At 50.0% G+C, this 7500-nt stretch overlaps 1 protein-coding gene across 2 annotated transcripts in view; it reads right to left on the bottom strand.

Annotated features, from left to right (window-relative positions):
* Nucleotides 1–7500, bottom strand: part of LOC129831759 (tyrosine-protein kinase receptor UFO) — a 130997-nt gene that overhangs the window by 103905 nt on the left and 19592 nt on the right. The window lies entirely within an intron of this gene.

The following is a 7500-nucleotide window of genomic DNA, read 5'->3' on the forward strand; positions in this document are numbered from 1 at the left end:
GTTCCTACATTGTTCCCCATGTTCCTACATTGTTCCCATGTTCCTACGTTGTTCCCCATGTTCCTAAGTTGTTCCTGTGTTCCTAAGTTGTTCCCATGTTCCTAAGTTGTTCCCCATGTTCCTAAGTTGTTCCCCATGTTCCTACATTGTTCCCCATGTTCCTACGTTGTTCCCCATGTTCCTACGTTGTTCCGATGTTCCTAACGTTGTTCCCCATGTTCCTACGTTGTTCCCATGTTCCTACATTGTTCCCCATGTTCCTACATTGTTCCCATGTTCCTACGTTGTTCCCCATGTTCCTAAGTTGTTCCTGTGTTCCTAAGTTGTTCCCATGTTCCTAAGTTGTTCCCCATGTTCCTAAGTTGTTCCCCATGTTCCTACATTGTTCCCCATGTTCCTACGTTGTTCCCCATGTTCCTACGTTGTTCCCCATGTTCCTACGTCGTTCCCATGTTCCTACGTCGTTCCCATGTTCCTACGTCGTTCCCCATGTTCCTACGTTGTTCCCCATGTTCCTACGTTGTTCCGATGTTCCTAAGTTGTTCCCCATGTTCCTAAGTTGTTCCCCATGTTCCTAAGTTGTTCCCCATGTTCCTACATTGTTCCCCATGTTCCTACGTTGTTCCCCATGTTCCTACGTTGTTCCCCATGTTCCTACGTCGTTCCCATGTTCCTACGTCGTTCCCATGTTCCTACGTTGTTCCCATGTTCCTACGTTGTCCCCATGTTCCTACGTTGTCCCCATGTTCCTACGTTGTTCCCATGTTCTTACGTTGTTCCCATGTTCCTCCGTTGTTCCCATGTTCCTAAGTTGTTCCCCATGTTCCTACGTTGTTCCCCATGTTCCTAAGTTGTTCCTGTGTTCCTACGTTGTTCCCGTGTTCCTACGTTGTTCCCCATGTTCCTGCGTTGTTCCCATGTTCCTGCGTTGTTCCCATGTTCCTACGTTGTTCCCATGTTCCTACGTTGTTCCCATGTTCCTACGTTGTTCCCATGTTCCTACGTTGTTCCCATGTTCCTACGTTGTTCCCATGTTCCTAAGTTGTTCCCGTGTTCCTACGTTGTTCCCATGTTCCTACGTTGTTCCCATGTTCCTAAGTTGTTCCCGTGTTCCTAAGTTGTTCCCATGTTCCTACGTTGTTCCCATGTTCCTACGTTGTTCCCATGTTCCTACATTGTTCCCCATGTTCCTACATTGTTCCCATGTTCCTACGTTGTTCCCCATGTTCCTAAGTTGTTCCTGTGTTCCTAAGTTGTTCCCATGTTCCTAAGTTGTTCCCCATGTTCCTAAGTTGTTCCCCATGTTCCTAAGTTGTTCCCCATGTTCCTACGTTGTTCCCCATGTTCCTACATTGTTCCCATGTTCCTACGTTGTTCCCATGTTCCTACGTTGTTCCCCATGTTCCTACGTTGTTCCCATGTTCCTACATTGTTCCCCATGTTCCTACATTGTTCCCATGTTCCTACGTTGTTCCCCATGTTCCTACGTTGTTCCCATGTTCCTACATTGTTCCCATGTTCCTACGTTGTTCCCCATGTTCCTACGTTGTTCCCCATGTTCCTAAGTTGTTCCTGTGTTCCTAAGTTGTTCCCATGTTCCTACGTTGTTCCCCATGTTCCTACGTTGTTCCGATGTTCCTAACGTTGTTCCCCATGTTCCTACGTTGTTCCCATGTTCCTACATTGTTCCCCATGTTCCTACATTGTTCCCATGTTCCTACGTTGTTCCCCATGTTCCTAAGTTGTTCCTGTGTTCCTAAGTTGTTCCCATGTTCCTAAGTTGTTCCCCATGTTCCTAAGTTGTTCCCCATGTTCCTACATTGTTCCCCATGTTCCTACGTTGTTCCCCATGTTCCTACGTTGTTCCCCATGTTCCTACGTCGTTCCCATGTTCCTACGTCGTTCCCATGTTCCTACGTCGTTCCCCATGTTCCTACGTTGTTCCCCATGTTCCTACGTTGTTCCGATGTTCCTAAGTTGTTCCCCATGTTCCTAAGTTGTTCCCCATGTTCCTAAGTTGTTCCCCATGTTCCTACATTGTTCCCCATGTTCCTACGTTGTTCCCCATGTTCCTACGTTGTTCCCCATGTTCCTACGTCGTTCCCATGTTCCTACGTCGTTCCCATGTTCCTACGTCGTTCCCATGTTCCTACGTTGTCCCCATGTTCCTACGTTGTCCCCATGTTCCTACGTTGTTCCCATGTTCTTACGTTGTTCCCATGTTCCTCCGTTGTTCCCATGTTCCTAAGTTGTTCCCCATGTTCCTACGTTGTTCCCCATGTTCCTAAGTTGTTCCTGTGTTCCTACGTTGTTCCCGTGTTCCTACGTTGTTCCCCATGTTCCTGCGTTGTTCCCATGTTCCTGCGTTGTTCCCATGTTCCTACGTTGTTCCCATGTTCCTACGTTGTTCCCATGTTCCTACGTTGTTCCCATGTTCCTACGTTGTTCCCATGTTCCTACGTTGTTCCCATGTTCCTAAGTTGTTCCCGTGTTCCTACGTTGTTCCCATGTTCCTACGTTGTTCCCATGTTCCTAAGTTGTTCCCGTGTTCCTAAGTTGTTCCCATGTTCCTACGTTGTTCCCATGTTCCTACGTTGTTCCCATGTTCCTACATTGTTCCCCATGTTCCTACATTGTTCCCATGTTCCTACGTTGTTCCCCATGTTCCTAAGTTGTTCCTGTGTTCCTAAGTTGTTCCCATGTTCCTAAGTTGTTCCCCATGTTCCTAAGTTGTTCCCCATGTTCCTAAGTTGTTCCCCATGTTCCTACGTTGTTCCCCATGTTCCTACATTGTTCCCATGTTCCTACGTTGTTCCCATGTTCCTACGTTGTTCCCCATGTTCCTACGTTGTTCCCATGTTCCTACATTGTTCCCCATGTTCCTACATTGTTCCCATGTTCCTACGTTGTTCCCCATGTTCCTACGTTGTTCCCATGTTCCTACATTGTTCCCATGTTCCTACGTTGTTCCCCATGTTCCTACGTTGTTCCCCATGTTCCTAAGTTGTTCCCGTGTTCCTAAGTTGTTCCCATGTTCCTACGTTGTTCCCATGTTCCTACGTTGTTCCCCATGTTCCTACGTTGTTCCCCATGTTCCTACGTTGTTCCCCATGTTCCTAAGTTGTTCCCGTGTTCCTACGTTGTTCCCCATGTTCCTACGTTGTTCCCCATGTTCCTACGTTGTTCCGATGTTCCTAAGTTGTTCCTATGTTCCTACATTGTTCCCCATGTTCCTAAGTTGTTCCCAAGTTGTTCCTATGTTGTTTCCATGTTCCTACATTGTTCCGATGTTCCTAAGTTGTTCCTATGATAACTAAGCCACACAGTGTGTTGTGTTGTCCGGAGAGGACCATGCCTTCATTGTTGTGGTCCGTGTAAGGCCGGAAAGAGGACAAGGGGGGGTGAGAGCTATGAGAGAGGGAGGGGGCAAAGGAACGTGAGGAAGGAGGAGAAGGAGGGAGGGATAAGGGGGGGTGAGAGCTATGAGAGAGGGAGGGGGCGAAGGAACGAGAGGGAGGAGGAGAAGGAGGGAGGGATAAGGGGGGGGGTGAGAGCTATGAGAGAGGGAGGGGGCAAAGGAACGTGAGGAAGGAGGAGAAGGAGGGAGGGATAAGGGGGGGTGAGAGCTATGAGAGAGGGAGGGGGCAAAGGAACGTGAGGAAGGAGGAGAAGGAGGGAGGGATAAGGGGGGGTGAGAGCTATGAGAGAGGGAGGGGGCGAAGGAACGAGAGGGAGGAGGAGAAGGAGGGAGGGATAAGGGGGGGGGTGAGAGCTATGAGAGAGGGAGGGGGCGAAGGAACGAGAGGGAGGAGGAGAAGGAGGGATGGATAAGGGGGGGTGAGAGCTATGAGAGAGGGAGGGGGCGAAGGAACGAGAGGGAGGAGGAGAAGGAGGGATGGATAAGGGGGGGGGTGAGAGCTATGAGAGAGGGAGGGGGCGAAGGAACGAGAGGGAGGAGGAGAAGGAGGGATGGATAAGGGGGGGTGAGAGCTATGAGAGAGGGAGGGGGCGAAGGAACGAGAAGAAGGAGGAGGAGAAGGAGGGAGGGATAAGGGGGGGGGTGAGAGCTATGAGAGAGGGAGGGGGCGAAGGAACGAGAGGGAGGAGGAGGGAGGGATAAGGGGGGGGGTGAGAGCTATGAGAGAGGGAGGGGGCGAAGGAACGAGAGGGAGGAGGAGAAGGAGGGAGGGAGGGCTGACCACCGACTGTGTGGGTGAATGAACAGAACATCACGCGATTGTAACAAACCCCTTCTCTTTCTCTCTCTTTACTTCCTCAATATCTCTGATTCCCTTTGGTCAGCACATCTCAACCACATCCCCTGGCAGTAGCGTTATCTGTGACTTGGAGAAGTGACTCGTAAAGTTCAATATGAGTCACGTTCAATGTATATTAGTGACCCGTCGACTTTTGACTCGCACGTCTCTTACAACAGTTCTATTTGATGTCAGAATATCGACGGGAGCTCGAGAACCGTAAATTACTTGTTACTAGGAAATACGTGTTTTTTTTTCCCATGACAACTTTAAAAAGCTATTTTAGATTGACCAAAGTAGATATTTTCAAATACATGCAACTTCAAAAAATAAATGTTATATTACAACATGTTGATTATTTGAACATTAGAGCAACCTTGAGGGAATCCTATTTGAGTCAGAAAACGATACTCGTATTGTTTAATAGGTTAGCTATACAAAAACCTTGCAGAGAGCCTATCCAACTGACAATATCTTAGAAAAAATATATCAACTATTGAAACTTAAATAGAATTGATATTGACACAAGATGGAGGGAAGGATGGAACTTAACTGAAAAGATTACAGTGAACGAAAAACGTACGTTTAATCCAGAATAAACGAACCTATAGAATTTATTATACAAGAAACAAAATTCACAAATTCTACAGCACAACGGCAGAGTCTTGTCTAAAGTGTAAAACTACTGACGACTTAATAATTCAGGCCTTCTGGGAATGTTATGAAGTCCAAACGTTATGGACAGAGTTAGAAAGACTGGTTGTCAGAGATATTACAATGTAAACTTACTTTTAATTTTGGTCTGTCTGCATATTTTAAGACATGGCGTATGAGGGTGCAGTGAGATACCTGACAGGTATCTGGACAATACAATACAATACCTGACAGGTATCTGGACAATACAATACAATACCTGACAGGTATCTGGACAATACAATACAATACCTGACAGGTATCTGGACAATACAATACAATACCTGACAGGTATCTGGACAATACAATACAATACCTGACAGGTATCTGGACAATACAATACAATACCTGACAGGTATCTGGACAATACAATACAATACCTGACAGGTATCTGGACAATACAATACAATACCTGACAGGTATCTGGACAATACAATACAATACCTGACAGGTATCTGGACAATACAATACAATACCTGACAGGTATCTGGACAATACAATACAATACCTGACAGGTATCTGGACAATACAATACAATACTGGACAATATCTGGACAATACTTTTCTATCAATCATCTTTAAAAAAAAAAAAAAAAAAAAAAAAAAATGGAAATCAACCAATCATTAGGAAAGGTCAATGGAAAGGTCAAATTCTTTATTATCGAAAAATGTAAAGTGCGGGGGCTACGGAGAGAAACAAAATGATGCAGATCAAATCAAATCAAAATCGAATTGTATTGGTCACATACACATGGTTTGCATGGTTAGCAGATGTTAACGCGAGTGTAGCGAAATGCTTGTGCTTCTAGTTTGAGGCCATGTGGCGTAAAGTGATGCTGGCGCTGGTGCTGGAGGTGAGGGCTTGTGGGTCTTGGCAGGGGTGATGCTGGTGCTGGAGGTGGAGGTGAGGGCTTGGGGGTCTGGGCAGGGGTGATGCTGGCGCTGGTGCTGGAGGTGAGGGCTTGTGGGTCTGGGCAGGGGTGATTCTGGCGGTGGCGCTGGAGGTGAGGGCTTGTGGGTCTGGGCAGCGGTGATGTGAATGTTTTGGATTGTTGATTAAAGATCAAATAAAATCTTGTAAAAAAAAAGAATCGGTGTGCAATGTAAACAGTAGAGTTGGCCTGGTCAGGAAAAACTCCCAACCCTATTTCCTAAACATATAGCTGTATAGGTTGAGCTCTGATAGTGAGTGGAGGTACAAGGACACCCACAGATAGATCCCATCAGTCTGAAGTGAAGGGGAGAGAAGGGGACTTTTCTGTGTGGGAGTTGGTTGGGTCTGGGACTGGGTGGGAGGTGGTTGGGTCTGGGACTGGGTGGGAGGTGGTTGGGTCTGGGACTGGGACTGGGTGGGAGGTGGTTGGGTCTGGGACTGGGACTGGGTGGGAGGTGGGTCTGGGACTGGGACTGGGTGGGAGGTGGTTGGGTCTGGGACTGGGACTGGGTGGGAGGTGGTTGGGTCTGGGACTGGGACTGGGTGGGAGGTGGGTCTGGGACTGGGACTGGGTGGGAGGTGGTTGGGTCTGGGACTGGGTGGGAGTTGGTTGGGTCTGGGACTGGGTGGGAGGTGGTTGGGACTGGGACTGGGTGGGAGTTGGTTGGGACTGGGACTGGGTGGGAGGTGGTTGGGTCTGGGACTGGGACTGGGTGGGAGGTGGGTCTGGGACTGGGACTGGGTGGGAGGTGGTTGGGTCTGGGACTGGGACTGGGTGGGAGGTGGGTCTGGGACTGGGTGGGAGGTGGTTGGGACTGGGACTGGGTGGGAGTTGGTTGGGACTGGGACTGGGTGGGAGTTGGTTGGGTCTGGGACTGGGTGGGAGTTGGTTGGGTCTGGGACTGGGTGGGAGGTGGTTGGGTCTGGGACTGGGTGGGAGTTGGTTGGGTCTGGGACTGGGTGGGAGGTGGTTGGGACTGGGACTGGGTGGGAGTTGGTTGGGACTGGGACTGGGTGGGAGGTGGTTGGGTCTGGGACTGGGACTAGGTGGGAGGTGGGTCTGGGACTGGGACTGGGTGGGAGGTGGTTGGGTCTGGGACTGGGACTGGGTGGGAGGTGGGTCTGGGACTGGGTGGGAGGTGGTTGGGACTGGGACTGGGTGGGAGTTGGTTGGGACTGGGACTGGGTGGGAGTTGGTTGGGTCTGGGACTGGGACTGGGTGGGAGGTGGGTCTGGGACTGGGACTGGGTGGGAGGTGGTTGGGTCTGGGACTGGGACTGGGTGGGAGGTGGGTCTGGGACTGGGTGGGAGGTGGGTCTGGGACTGGGACTGGGTGGGAGGTGGGTCTGGGATGGGTCTGGGACTGGGACTGGGTGGGAGTTGGGTCTGGGACTGGGACTGGGTGGGAGTTGGGTCTGGGACTGGGACTGGGTGGGAGGTGGTTGGGTCTGGGACTGGGTGGGAGTTGGTTGGGACTGGGACTGGGTGGGAGGTGGTTGGGACTGGGACTGGGTGGGAGTTGGGTCTGGGACTGGGACTGGGTGGGAGGTGGGTCTGGGACTGGGACTGGGTGGGAGGTGGGTCTGGGACTGGGACTGGGTGGGAGTTGGGTCTGGG

The sequence above is a fragment of the Salvelinus fontinalis genome, chromosome 33, assembly GCF_029448725.1.
Source record: "Salvelinus fontinalis isolate EN_2023a chromosome 33, ASM2944872v1, whole genome shotgun sequence".
Classification (NCBI taxonomy): Eukaryota; Metazoa; Chordata; class Actinopteri; order Salmoniformes; family Salmonidae; genus Salvelinus; species Salvelinus fontinalis.